Raw genomic sequence first — 15,636 nt, 5'->3', positions numbered from 1 at the left:
TAGGGGTGCACCGAATGGGAAATTCTTGGCCGAAACCGATACCGAAAATAGGAAACAGTTGGCCGAAAACCGAATGCCGAAAGGCCGAAAATGATTAATAGAAAATGTATACATTTTTTACCAATGTTGTTCAGCTAGCTGATTATGGAAAAAGACATGATTATGGCAAAACTTAACTTAAATATTAATCACTATTATGGGTCCATAAAACATTTATTCAGCACTTTTGAATGCATACAGTACATTAATTCCAAGTCAAGTGCATTTTCTTTTCTCTGTAGGATAACTACAACAAAGTGCATTCAGAACAAAGCCAAGGTGCTTTAAAACTGCATAAACATCTAGGCCAGTAGGCCTACAACAACATAGTGTAAATAAAGACTGTAACAGCCAGGCCTTCAACAACAACAAATGCACCTATAAGTTTGGTAACCTAACGTGTTGTTGTGATGACGTAATCAAAACGCGGCGGCTGGCTCACAGCCAACATGTCTGCCGCTTGGAGATATTTCCAAATATCAGAGAAAGAGGCGCGGATTGCGATTTGTAAAACGTGTTCAGCTGACATTTCTCGAGGGGATTTAACTGCAAAGACTTTCACCACTTCGGGATTACTCCACCACTTGAAATCAAAACACCCGGACAAATATGCGGATTATGATCAACGTAACCCTGTTCTCTGACATTCGGTGATATTTTTTCGGCGCTAAAACCCTTTCGGCCAAAAGCCGAAAGTGCCTTTTTAACCATTTTCGCCCGATAATTTTCGGTGGCCAAATATTCGGTGCATCCCTAAGTGATACATTTAATGAATATACCACCAACCAAAAAGTGAAGCATAGAAAGGAAGATAATATACTTAGGACACATTGTAGAAAGGCTTCTTTTTTTTTACTTATAAACGCTCAGTAACGATTCAGGGAGGCAACCTGCAATTTTACTGAAATCAATCTGTCTGTTTTAACAAGCTGTAGTTTTATCCTTTTTATCATCAAATTGCTGAATAATATTTTAAATGACATAACAGATGGACCTGTCAAATGTATTCCTGCTACGTCCAAATGAGGGTCAGTAAGCATGCACTCATGTTCAGCACACACTTTTACAAACACTGATTAGTAATCAAACAGCAGCAGACTGATCAATAACCATTGAGACAGGGTCAAGGACAGAGTTGTTTTGACAGGAAAAACACAGCAGGCAATCACACACACACACACACACACACACACACACACAATTCAACAAACTCTGGCTAAAGACATACTTTTGCAGAGATAATGTTGTGGTTTAAAAACCTTTTAGCCAAAGGGTAATCTCTATATTACATTTGAATGACTGAAATATAATAAATATAAACATTTATTTGGTTATGTATCAGGCAGGCAAATTAAGAAAAACATTTTTTTTAAAGATCTATTATGCTTTTTGGGGTTTTACCTTTCCTGTTGTGTGTTATATAGGTTTTTGTGCATGACATCACTGTGTAACACTTGCGCTTCTTTTGGCTAGCACTCCAATACTTTGTACCTGATATGCTAAGGGTTGGGCATTTCAAAGTGGTTGACCAATCAAAACAGAGCCGGCCAGCTAACCAATCAGATCAAACTGGGCTCTGGTTTCAGACAGAGGGTGAAAAGAGGTGCTGCATCACAGGCAGTATGGGAAAAATAAAGCACTTTTTTAAAAGCATGCAAACAGTAGAAGCACAAAATACATATATGAACCTGAACATTAGCAGAATATGTCCTCTTTAAACACAGACCTCATTTAATTCCTCATGTTCTGACTTAACTAACAGAATCATAAGGGAATTGTAACGTGCATTCATGTTTTTTCAAAGGTTTTAGATAATTTTCTGCATATCACAACCTAAGCAAGCTACCTACATCCATCAAGTCCTTTTCTCTGCTGCTTGTCCAGATAAGCATCACAGTGACAGCAGCACCTGATGACCATCCTTCCCAGGGGTACAAAGCACTTCAGCGGGCTCCTATTGAGTGTGGAGGAGCAGTAACTCAATGCCAGAATCTCCCTGGATCACTGAGTTTCTCGCCCACTAGCAGACACAAGCCTCCCCATAGAGAAACCTAATTTCAGCCACTTCTGTCCCCTCTCTTTGTCTTTGTCAGTCACTACCCCGAGTTCATGACCACAGGTAGAGGGGGGGGCAGAATGGATATCGACCGGTAAAGTGAACAACTCTTCACTGCTGTTATACCTGACTCGGACCATCTCTTTGATTAAACATGTGAAAGCTGGATTTTTTTCCCTATTTATGTCATGGTGAAAAATAAATATATGTTCTCTTTGTAAATGTGATGCATTTTGTGTTTATTCAATGCTGAATATTTTCTTTTTTGATGTGACTTCTTTTTATCTAAATGTGAGCAGAGAAAATGTTTTTATTTTCATTTCAAGAGCTTTTTTATTTCATGAGAGGACAAATGTGAAAATACATCATTTTGAATTACAAGTTGTTGAACTTGTGCACTTAGCAGGTGGGTATGACGGAAAACTACAATCCCCCACACACACACAGATCGGTTAATCCTGGCATTTTGCCCAGATCATCTCTACCCTAAAGGGTTAACCTCTTGATTCATTTTCTATCAGGGCCACAGATTATCTGGCCTAACCCTGTTGGAGTGGACTCAATCTTGGGCCAAAGAATGAAGTAATGCAGGGATTTCTCCCAGGAGGAATCAATCACTTTGCCAAGCTCCTCAGAGCTAGCCTTCAGTCGGACTTAACCGCACTGACTCTGCCCCCTCCTCTCGTCCAATCTCAATCTGGATGAGGCAGTAGGTCAAAAACACAAAAAATCACTGACCTGAGTGTAGGAACTTTATAAGGCATGGTCAGTGAGTCAGTGTTTAGAGTATTTCATGTGGGGAGGCTGTAAATCCCTCCAAATACTCCAAACAACAGCAGATTAAAGGGTCAGCGTCCCTATGACAAATCTTAACCACGTAATGTCAACAGTGTTAGCTGTTGAGCATTCAGCTCAATGTGGAGGAATGTTTGTGTCTGTGGATGGTAAGTATGACGTGTTGTAAGGGATCGACTCACACACAGCCACAGTTTTAAATATGTGCCCTATGGATTAATACACACATCTCATTTCTCTGCATAACGCCACAGATTACTGCAGTGTTGGTATGTTGTTTGCAGCATGATATCACTTAATCATGGAATTAGAGAAAAAATGTGTCTTGCGTTTCAAACAAAACCATTAAACCAAGTAAAGGCTGGAAACGCAAACCTCGCTGCGATGGCTTCACACACTACTGATCTGAAGCATTCTGATAAAAATCAGCGATATGCATCAAAAGGCAACGAGCAGACATTTTGAAAACAGATTAAAGTGCGGGTGTCGGTGCGACAGGGCTGCTTTTATATTAACTTCACTTTTACCCACAGCAGTGAGGGAGATGTTAGTTATTTGTTTTCCTGCTCCATTAAATAGATGCATTATTTATGAAGACAAATACCCAGAGAAACTTGTTGAACTGTTAGGCGGGATATTGAGATATGGAAACCAGTGAATCATTTGCCAATTATTTCCCTGTTTATGGAAGAGTACCCTCCATAACTCCCCCACTAACTGAGAAGTTGAAGTAGACAGGATATAACATGTCAGTAATTTATGAAGCCTGAGAAACTGGCAGACAACACAAGTCACGTTGGCGCTGAAGCATTTTACTGGATAACCTTGATGGCGATACCCTATCAGTATTCAAGTGCCTTAAGTAACCATTTAAATGCATGGAGCCTATCTTTCATGAAGACGCTCAATTATACTGTTCATCACTGCGATTCAACTTGGTTTCAGTCTCTTTTTCCGCTTCATAAGTTTCAGTGACAATTAATTTTGATGTCACTCCTATAAACCAAACTGTTACTGTATACCCTGCAGACTCAGCAACATAGTTAATAATGATAGTGTTTCTTCGGTGTGACATTTGAAGCTAAACGCCCTCTTGCTGTATTTAGCTATGGAGGTCTAAAAAAAATCTTGGCATACTATAGTGTGTAATTGGGTTATCTTGGTTTCACTACAATATTAGTTTATTCTCTTTTTTCCGAAACAGCAGGTACAGCTGTAGCATTGAAACTAGCTACTTAGCTACTCAGTAATACAATTAAATTCAGGCAACCTTATCACCACTATGTGTGCAAAACAACCAGCAGAATGTATCCAACTTAACAGAATAATACAGAAATGTTAAATCACATCCAAAACATTTGAAGAAATGATTCAGAACTGTAGACGTGAGAGATAAATCCCAGAACTGATCTTGACAAGAGACTTGACTAGATTGAAGACTTGAGAGAAAACTATTTGGTCTCATTTATTTTACATAAATAACCAGTATAGCTCCCTGCATGCCTTGTGTAGGCATGTCATTATTGTATAGTCCTTTACAATTAAAAAAGTACTTGGTTAGGACTTGTACAGAATAAACACTATAAACACAATTTTGATTAAAAGGTTTCAAGAAAAAAGCCACCTTGACTTGCAACTTGTTCAAGAAGACTTCTGACTTGGCTCTGACTCCCCTTAAAGGACTTAAGACAGTGATGTAGTACCACTGACAAAAGAACTAACTTGGACTTGCATGAAAAAAAGAAAAAGAAACAGCTTTGCAATGTACTATATCACTTTCAGCGGACAATGTAAAATCTAACACTAGAGGACAGGTCTGTAAGCAAACTGTGGTGCACGGTTCAAAACAGTGTTTAAACTCCTACAAAGAAATCCTAAGTACTTTCAACTTTCACCGTGAAGCTCAGCAAGTCGCTGCTCAAGGCCTTAAACTGTCTGGCACAAAACCTGCAGTGAAAGTGCCACTGCTCATCCAACTTGAATAAGGATATTTCCACACTTTGAAACAAGACCTTTAAGAACAGCCTGAAACAGAAAAAAGGTGAAGCTCCCTCACCTGAGAGTGAAAGTTTCCAGGGAAGATGTGCTAGGCAGGAACACGTAGAAAGTTGCAACGTCCGTGGCCTTCAGGGGCTTGGAAGAAGTCTGGACCACCACGGCGCCTCCTAGCCTCAGTCGGAAAAAGGTGGGGTTCCCTGGTGGAGTTTTGAGGAGATTGACACTTCCTATGCGCCTCATCGGTGTCCCTGAGCCCCCAGAGCCTCCCCCTCTTCCACCTCTGACCCGTTGCAAGCTATCCTGCGGGGCACACTGGCCTGTTGGATCCCTCCGACTCTGAAAGTAGACATCCACAAGGTTCCCCTGAAGCCCCTTAGCTCCTTCTGTTTTTCCTGCTTCCCTGCTGGAGCTTCCTGACCGGCTGCCTGAGCCAAACCAGACGGGTTCTGGCTTCAGCTGGGCCACACAGAACCCACCAGGAGACACCAGGCATGCCCCCCGGACCTCCTTCGTCTCCCAGAAGGCGTAGGCGGTCACACAGTGGCCTCCATCCTTCACTTTGGCTCTAGCGCTTTTACTGACATTATCCTCTCCTGACCCCATCCTTTCTTGCCCAACAGTGATGTCACTGCCTGTGGACATGTGGAAGAGGATCTTGACGACAGGGGATGATGATCGGACCTGACGGACCAGAATGAATGGCAGGATGGTGCGCCCACTGAGGAGAAGGTCTGGAGGAACGGGGGCATCGACAGTTATGGGGCCGAATGAGGCGTTGACAGCTGGCTGGAGGAGCCCAGCACCTTTACCTGTGATGAGAAAAGTCTGAGCCTTTTGGCTAGAGTTCCGCGATGGGGTTGGACTGTTCCGCCTCAAAAACACATGATCCACATTGAGAACCTTGAAGTTGACACTGGGATAAACTGGTGACGGGGTGGAGGACGCGTCGATGTCCACAGCAGCCTTCTGACTTTCAGCAACTGGCAAGGGGAGAAGTTAAAAAGACGGGTTAGTGCAATAACTGCTTGAAGGTTTACATTCTGCTATTGGGATACACACAGTTGCCACTTACAAGGTCAGGGATTTCAATTTAGAGCATGGCAGGATGACCAAGGGTTGACAAAGGGATCACAGTCAGAAGAACAGAGCAGAGGGTCAAGGACGGGGTGAGTTGGGGTGCTACGGGGATCGATACAAATGTATGGGGGCAGGTAGGTCATCTGGAGAAGCCGAGGGTGGTGAGACTCAGGGAAAAGGCAGTGACTCATTTCATCATGGAGTTCTTGAACTGAAAAGGGAGAGCAAAGGAAATCACACTGTTTATGGTGGAGTAATGTATAAATGGAGACTAACAGGAGAGAAGACAGTTAGTCTTAGGAAAAGGAGTGGCTTTGAATGTTGAATGAGTACTTGTTAAGCTGTGCGAGGAGTTATACCCTTTTTAACATGAAAGAATAGTTCTAGAAGTCATTACAGCAACGTTAAGATAATCATTCTTTACGACTATCATAACCGCTGTGTAACGAAAAATAAATTAAAGGATTTTTAAACAGTTTTATGTCCGGCACATTCTCGCTCAGACTGTCTTTCCTGTCTCTAAAAAGGTTAACTAGAGTATTTACATGACCTTCACAGACCCCATGAAATGCAACACTCTTCTTAAGTGAGTCCCCTCTGCGAAGGGCAGATATAACAGTCTAAGGTGGTAGGTGGACTGATGTGGAAATAACAAACAGTGTCTTTTTTTATTGCATACAATTTAACGAAATGGTAACATTTACAGTAAATCCACAGGTTGCTTATTAAATGTCCAGCCAAATGGCACATTACGGCCAAATAGAATATTAAAGGGAATTAAACACATTATATTCTCCATTGTAGTTATCATTTCTAGCACTAACAAACAGGAATACTACGCGCATAACTCTTATGCATTATCCTTTGCACCAAAGTTGACTTTAATGTAATTAGAAAATGTAATTAGAAAATAAAACACGTACTCCATGTAATGCAATAAAGGGAATGGCAAATGCAGTGTCTGAGTGGTAAAAAGCCTCTCTCTTTCTCTGACTTCCATGAGATGACTGTTTGTCCCAAAAGGATGCTTCATGTGACAGATCCCACCTCCTCCTGCCAAAGACACTTGGTATTTTGCCATCCTCAGTCTGTGTTGAAGTGCTCCAAAATTAATGTGCAAACTTGACTTGCCCTAGCTCACAAAAGTACTTTATCAGAAGGCAAACGTAAGGAAAAGCTGAACCTCATTTTACAGCCCCCTAAATATCTAAGAAGTGATTTATCTTTCCTTTCTGTTTTTTTTTTTTTAAAGGGACCCTACTATGCTTTTTGGGGATATTCCCTTTCCTGTAGTATGTCATATACGTTTTTCTCTCCCACACACTCAGACCCCCCCCCCCCCCACCCCCCCTGCCTGCCTGAAACGACTCGTTTGACCTCCTTTGACATCACTATGTATACACGAGCGCTTCTATTGGCTAGCGCTTGTTCACTTTGCATGTGTTAGGCTAAGGGGCGGAATCTTTCTGAACAGTTGACCAATCAACAGATCCAGCCACCTAACCAGTCAGATCAGACTTGGCTCTGGTTTCAGACAGAGGGTGAAAAGAACAGGCAGTATGAAGACAATAAAGACCTTTTTCAACATTAAAGCATGGAGACATGTCACACAATTAAATATGAACTCCCAATATGAGCATAATAGTGCCCCTTTAACAATAGTTGAATATATCTGTATGTAAATCAATGTTCTTTCTGAAGGCATAGGAAAATCTAATCTTATAAACGAATGAAAATAATTAGTGCGATAATATTAAACAAGTAGTATTCAGAAAAGCATACAGGAAGTAATAGATTGCTGGGATCAAAAATATCTGCTAATTAAAAGAGTAGATATTGGCTGGTATATACAGTCTATGGCTGGTACATGTCACATTTGCATGATTTCCCGCCGAACTATGGCTATCCAAAAGTCTAAATTAAAGCTTAGGCAAAGGTGGAACATGCATCAACGTTTTAATTTGCTGTCATAATCGTATTTGTTGAAATAAACTTGATTTAAATTGTACTCTTTCTCTTCTCCACTAAGGAGACAGAGTTTATCTATGAACAGACCTTTTCAAATGGGCCCGAGGCCAAGAAACAACTAATTAGATTTTGGTGATGATCCAGATCTGAGATTTCCACTTTGAGACGATTATTGGATTTTAGCCAGAAACAGGGATTAATAGTTAAAACATCATATCATTGGACTTCAATCCAAATCTTAGCACGTTTTTAGGATGAAAAGATCAATTACGTTTTATTAAATGCTGACTTCGGATAGAAGTTCGGGAATTAGCATTTGCCAGAGATTTTTTCCCCTCTAGTTTATTTTATAGTAAATATTCTACTCACAGAAGTTCGAGAAAGATGTTTGTATACCTCCAGCTTTCATGTGAAATAGTAAAACGTGTTCACCTTCATTATGAGCCCATACTCAGTAATAGACCAACCGGTGCTGCCTTTAGGTTGTTGATCCATATTGTTAAAGTATATCTATATCCTGCAGGTGTATAATGCAGGTCAAAGCAATGTATGGGAGGAAGAAAACATGAAGAGGAAAATATTCCTCAGTCTGGTTCAAAACAAGTCTGCAATATGTCTGACCATGAAGTGACAAGGAAGGGACATAGTTCATACTGAGATGATGATTAAAAATAATGCTCACATTGCTAGTAAACACTGGTCTGGGAGAAAAACATTCAAAATAAGTGTTTGGAAGGATGCCTTCCCAAAATCCTTTGGTAAAAGTCATGCAATAAGATCACAGAGTTTTGAGTTGCAGCGTTTGATCTGCGGCTTAAAATTAGTCCACTGCTGATGATATGCACTGCTGTACCTCATTATTTAATAATCAAATATTCATTTTGGGGAGTCCTGGCACCAATCTTGACTCGTCACATTAAAAGAAATATCTTAACTACTATTGTAAATGTTAGTTCAACCTCAGAGGGGCTCGCTGACACAACAGGCAACACATCTGTGACTGGACTGAGAGATAAGGCCGCCATGCATATTCATGGAGCCCATGCCGAGAAGATATGAAAGGCTGAACACTATCACTTAGACACGCATTAAGGGCACAGCTGCACAGCCGAGTCGTGCCTTATAGAAGAAATACAGCATTCCTACATACAGTAGTTATGATGGTAAATACACACACGTGCAAATGTAAATCCAGGCAATCTCAGAAAGTAGACTTTTGCATGATATCGCTATCACATAGACACAGACAGCTTATACTGTGACTCCATAGCTCCCAATGCAGGTTATCTTTAAACAAGCAGAGAAACAGCTGTGCAACTGCAACCACAGCTTCAGGCCTCTTTAATCCCACAGATCAGTGTGCATCGTGCCTGCTGTCACTTTCATCGAGACAGAGGGACAAGGAAATGGACGGGGCATGGGCAGTAACCACAAACCTTAAAATAAAGGAAAAACACAATCCTAAATTCTTATAAAGACCACATCATTACAACAAAATGAACATTTTATAAACTGGTTCTATACTTTCAAGGCTCACTTCTCATAAACTTCATCCTCTCAAATGTACTCAATAACTGCAGTCTTGTATTGGGCCCACTAAAGGTTTGTGCAGCACACTTTCCTGTTATGTGCATACTGTGAGGTTACACCAGAGCTTCAATGAGGGGGAGCAATCGAGCCCATCTTGTAAATTAAATTAAATCAAAGCATGGACAAAAGCATATTCTCATTGCATCACCAGTAATGTTCTCTAGTAAACACAGCTGGAGCATGCACTTCCAACCTCATTTACGTGAACACACACAAAAACACACACACACACACACACACACACACACACACACACACACACACACAGACAGTCATGGATCTCACCTTTAACAGCTGTAAATAGAGCCAATGCGACAACTGGAAGCCATGAACGGAGGGGAAAGTTGGGCATCATTTCTTCACAGTTGCAGGTAATCCTACTCCCTCCGGTTGGTTGAAATAAAGCGATGAGAGCAAATCACTACATTGTATGATGTCCTTTAATGTAACTTCCCCTAACTGAAGAGGATAACAAATGGCGGTTTACTTCCTTATCCACATCAATCTTAAATCGGAATAATTTTGAAATGTGTTTCAATCTCCTTTCCTCCGGTTGATGAGAGGGATGTTTTCCTCCGGGAGCGCACTGCTCGAGCTGGCACGCTATGACAGCAACAGGCACGGCTATTCCCATGACAGAATCAGTAAACATGTGGCCTCCGTCAGATTAAGCGGACCCACGTGGGCAATCGCCGGTAGGGGAAGAGCTGTGAGCAAATTAAATGCACATGAGGTCAAGGGGGATCAGTGGTTCCTCCACCAGTCATTAAAAATGTAGAATTAACAAAATTATCATATTATTCTGGGCAGAAGGGCGGATTTTTCCACAGCAACTCGTAATAATAATAATAATACAATAACAAAATAAATGATTATAATAATAAAAAGTATGTATTTGTATTTGTTATAAGTAAATTATATGATATTATTGACAATTGTGAAAAAAAGTTAAATAAAAAAGTTATAATTATTTTTTTATATTTAGAAAAAACGTATTTCCTCCCTTATTTATGCACTGTTGACATATTTATTTTGTATATGCTATTTTTTTTAAATGTCTAAAAAGTGCACAGATGTTCATAATAAACTCAGAAGGCCTTTGTATTAATCGCGACTTTACATAAGCCAGTTTTTGAGGGAAAAAAAGTTTAAAGCAGGTTTTGCCAGCTGTCAGCTGCATACTCTCAGTTCACAGCGTCACGTGGATCATGCTGTGAAGGATGGAGCAGATGGGAGGAGGCACTATAACTGAAGCCTCTTGGTGTCACTGCACACTATTCGTTTGGCAATAACGGATAAGCAAACACTCGTGCTAATTCCACTTCAGCCTTGTATGAACCTGCATACGTTTATGGACAATTTGAGATATCTTCACTCTCGGTCCACAGTTCAAATAAAGTAGAGTAGAACTATTTCTGGGCTACATCAGGCCTTCGGGCCACATTTAATTTCTTAACACCACTGGTTAATGATGTTTCTCTTTTTTATATGTATCCCTTTATCTGCCTTGACCTAAAATCGCATAGACTAATTATAAAGAGGTACACTGAGCATTAGTGTGACTTCAAAGCCTGTACTGAAATACTGTAGCATGGTGTCTTATTGCAGTGTGCCCTCCCACCAGGGAGACATAATATGAGCAGTTTGATGTCTCAGAGCGGGTTTATGCATGCGGTTCTGAACAGCGACATCGGGGTACGTGTTCGTGCTGACATCAAATTTACAGTTGAAAAGTGTTTTACGAACTTGGTCAGACTAGTCTTCACTTCTCCACCCTCTAACATCCCCCTAAATACCTGTTCACTGACACTAATTTGCCAGCATGATGCATGCATGCATCATTGGCAAATAAACATTTCCTCTCCTGACAGCAGTGGCTGATTAAAGCAAATGTGTGCCTTAGAGAGACATTCAGGGAATCTCTAAATGCCAATAAAACTTTGTAGAACTAATGGTATTATCTCAGGAGAGGAGCTGGATTTCACTGTACACATTTCTGTAGTGTTTACAGTTAGTACTTGCATTGCATTTTGAAGCCTCTGAGCTTTAATTTGAGCGGTGTATCTGCAGTTTTGGCTGGATGAGATTATTAAAGCTGACAGTGGCAGAGGCCACCGACTATTGAGTCTGGGAACCCTTCCAGATCTCAGTTGTTGTTCCAGATTTGCAACCTGCTGCTGCTGCTGCTGCTGAAGCTGCTATTAGAGATGATGGAGAGGTGGTCCACTGCACCATGTGTGACTACAATACTCAACATAAAGCAGGCGGCATGTGGCTCAAAGATTTTTGGAGGTCATTATATGTGTTGCAACATGGATCAAGACCTGAATCCATGTAGATATGTTCATTTTTTTACAAAACACGTAGCAGTTCGCACAAAAATGACCTCAGTGGCAACTCCTTCAAGCTCTGGCTTAGTCCGAATTCAGGAAATAGACCATTGAGTCTTCTAAGAATCTAAGGCACCTGCAGGTTGACTCTGGGGATGTCAGCCACTCTCTCCCAGACTGAAATATGTCAACAACTATTGGATGGATTGCCATGGAATTTGGTGCATCATGTCCCCCTCAGGATGAATTGTGATCACTTTGTTAAACCTTTTACTTTTGCTCTAGCGCCATCATCAGGTTTCAATCTGTCTAATACGTTGGTTTATAACCCCTGGATAGCTGTTTCCATTCCCATCATCTGATTAAATGATCCAAAGTGAAAACATTGATACGAATCATCATCCTTACGATATGCCTTTATTTTTGAATTTCCCATGGCACAGTGTCATCATTACGTTCCAAGCCCTTCTCCTTTCTAAATATTTGAATGGTTTAAACATGAGACATATGTTTTTAGTAAACAGCAGGAGGTCTATTTGTTATCCACTTCATTAAAGATAATAGATTCATGTTTATTTAAATGACTGCAAGAGTCCAATAATAAAACATATTATATTAGAGTTGCTGTTTAGAAGTGGAAACCAGGACAGGTTACATCATACCTCCATCTGGAAGTTGAAAGCTAGGTTATCCAAGAGCTGACTCCTCGCTGCACACCTGGGCGATCACAGCTTTTAACCTTTGCTGACACTAATCCAGTTCAGTGATGGATATTGAACTCCAGCAATTTTCCATCTTAATAATCCCATTGTCCTAACTTCCATCAATCAATCAATCAATCACACAAGGATTAAATCAACTCTTCTCAATGCCATCCCCATGATGCTGCAGGTGTGGACAGGAATATAATATTAGAAGGAAAAAGGTGAATGAAGAGTACCGTTGAAAAGCCCTCTGGGTGTAAATCATTAATAACTGCTTCTGTATTCTCTACTGTGATCTCCAGGGAGTGATAGAGGCCAGTCTCTGAACATAAAGCTACTGATACGCTTGTGAAACTACAGCCAGACAGCAACACTAAGGTGCTGGAGCTCTGAGGGGCAACTTCCATGTGAGGGTCTCCAACTTCTGAGCAGCTGAAGATGAATCACCGAGGCAAGGCAAGTCAAGTTTATTTATATAGCACCTTTCAACACAAGGCATTTACAAAAATGAAAGACATTAAGAGCATTAAGAAACATACTATGAAATGAAATTTAAAAACACTCATTTAAAAGCAAGGATATCAAATGGCATTTAAAAACACTCATTTAAAAGCAAAGATAATGAAACATGAATAACAAAGGTACATGAATTAAAGTTAGAGTGCAGTGTGAGACACCCACATCTGAGATGTTTAGGTCTGACTCTCAATCCTTGCTAACTTTGTGGCAGAAATAGTTTTCTTTGACCTCACTTTCTTTCTACTTTCTTATTTCAAGTGTTTCATGCTAAACGAACCCCCCTTGTGAACATTCTAATCTGCAACCCAATATTCAGAAAATTCAACAGATCCTGGCCATATTTGTATAGCAAATACAATTAATTTGCTCCCAGACATTCATGTGACTTGCTAGTTTTGGACCCCATCTGTAACCCACACTAAGGCAATGCGGATGCCCTGGGTTTCTTCTCTTCGCTGACGTCAGGCAACATTCCTCAGCTGGTGACGAACCACTGCTCTCCTCGGAGTTCGGCCACCATAAACATCGGTTTTCCATGCCGGCAGGGGGCTGCGAATGAGTTACCGGCCAGGTGGTACGTCCTCCCCCCGGCAGCCTGCCCTCAGAGCGCGGGGTGAGCAGGTAAGAAGCTTGCTGCAAACCTCCTGCTGGGAAACACATTACTGTTGGAGTGGCTGCATGGACACACTTGTGAAGTACTCAGTGGGATCTATTTTTTTTTCGTGGAAATGCTGGAAAAAGTGCTGGAAAAAAGGATTGATGTAGCTGTGGACAGCTCGAGGTTATTTTGAGAGAATAATGTTTGTGTCTCGCATATTTAGCATGCAAATACTTTTATTGTATTTTCCTAACTCAAGGCTGGATTTTTTTCATGCACAGCAGGTGGATTCTTGCCATATGTCATACAAATCTACATTGGCAAGCTTCAATTGTGTCTGTGTCAAATCAGGGTTAAGGTTATAGAATACAAACAGAAAGTCAACCACTTTAAAGAAACAAGGGGGTTAATAGGGGCCCAAAGGTTATTATTGCCCTCTGGCCATCAATCCAGTTAATCCGCCCCTGTAAGCATATAAGGAAGAGTATAAAACATGTAAAATGAAAAGCATACTATATTCAAATCATTTTACAGTGCCAGGCACATACGCTGTTACCTTCTCTACCACCTTGCTACTGTACAAGCTCAGGGAAGTTTTGAAAATGGTTCCCAGAGACTTCAAAAGAAATGTCCGACTCGCCTCTCGGTATATCAAAGTCAAATTAAAATATTTTACCTGAGAGATCCCTGCTGTGATTCTGGGGCAGAAGGGTCAAATGGATATTGAGTGTTTAACTGGCACTCTGGGGTTTTGTGAAATATTCAGAAAGGCCAGCAGAAGATGGATGTCTCCTTATGCCCCCCCTCTGGTGTTGCAGCAGGCGGGACAAAAGGGAGTGATAGAGAGGTTACAACTGGCAAGAATTTTAAACATCCATTGGCCCCCGGGAACTCCACAGACTTACAGCTCAATACAGATCTGTTGGATAGAGAGGGGAAATAAGGGCAAGGAGGAGAGGGAGAGGAAATGGTGGATCGGGGAGGGGGGAGGGAGAGGAAGGAGGGCAAATATATTAGAAGCAACAAAACAAATATTCATTGATTCACAATTTCAATCTCCTTTCTATGTCGCCTCCCTGAGAGCACCATGGGGGATTCATCATAACCCCACTGAAACACTGCAGTGTTCTCCCAGTGTCTCTCCTGCTTAAATTAACATCCATATTATGCATATGGTAAACACAATTATGTGTGTGCAATAAGGAGTGTATAAAAAGTAAGAGGAAGCTAACATTAAGGATGTGCTTTACAGCCCTACAGACTTTTTATTGTGTGGATTTTGTGTCTGTGTTCCTGTGTTGACATCAGCAAATGTTGAAATTAAGCAATTATAGACATCGATGAGAACTAGGTTTGCCACTTTCTGAATCACATCCCCTGTGTGTAGCTGCAGTGTTCAGATCAGAGACTCAGACAGAGAAGCACTGCTGCCCTCCAGAGGACTGAGGGGTACCAGCGCCCAACAGCCAGATGTGAATAAAATTACTAAAATATATGGTGTTGTATTTTGGCTGGCTTTATCAGGGTTATTTGTTTTTGTGCACCCACAATCTGTTTGCCTTGATTTGAGTGTTTACTGCCTTTAAGTACATTTTGTGGACATGATGTTTGGTGAAATGGAGAGAAAAAATGTACTAATTTACTTACTGTAGTGAAAGAATTGATGATTGATATGTCAGATGTATCATGACTGATCTAAAATGACATGAAGGAAATCCAAGAATCTTTGTTGGATGTCGGACTTTATGAAAACTCGTTAAAAAACTTGTTAAAAAACAAATCCATTTGTTACTGACGGTCAGTGTTGTTGTTAATGAACTGAACATTGGCACCAGCATTTCAGCTTTTTCTCACGCATGTAATGACATGATTTGATGCGATTGATTTAGTGAATGACAGGCTAACACTAGACAGGTGGTAGAAAAAATATTACATTCCGAAAAACATGTTGTCGAGTAGATG

Source organism: Notothenia coriiceps, unplaced genomic scaffold, assembly GCF_000735185.1.
Source record: "Notothenia coriiceps isolate Sejong01 unplaced genomic scaffold, NC01 NC01_scaffold00009648, whole genome shotgun sequence".
NCBI lineage: Eukaryota > Metazoa > Chordata > Actinopteri > Perciformes > Nototheniidae > Notothenia > Notothenia coriiceps.
Note: the sequence above shows the minus strand (reverse complement) of the source record.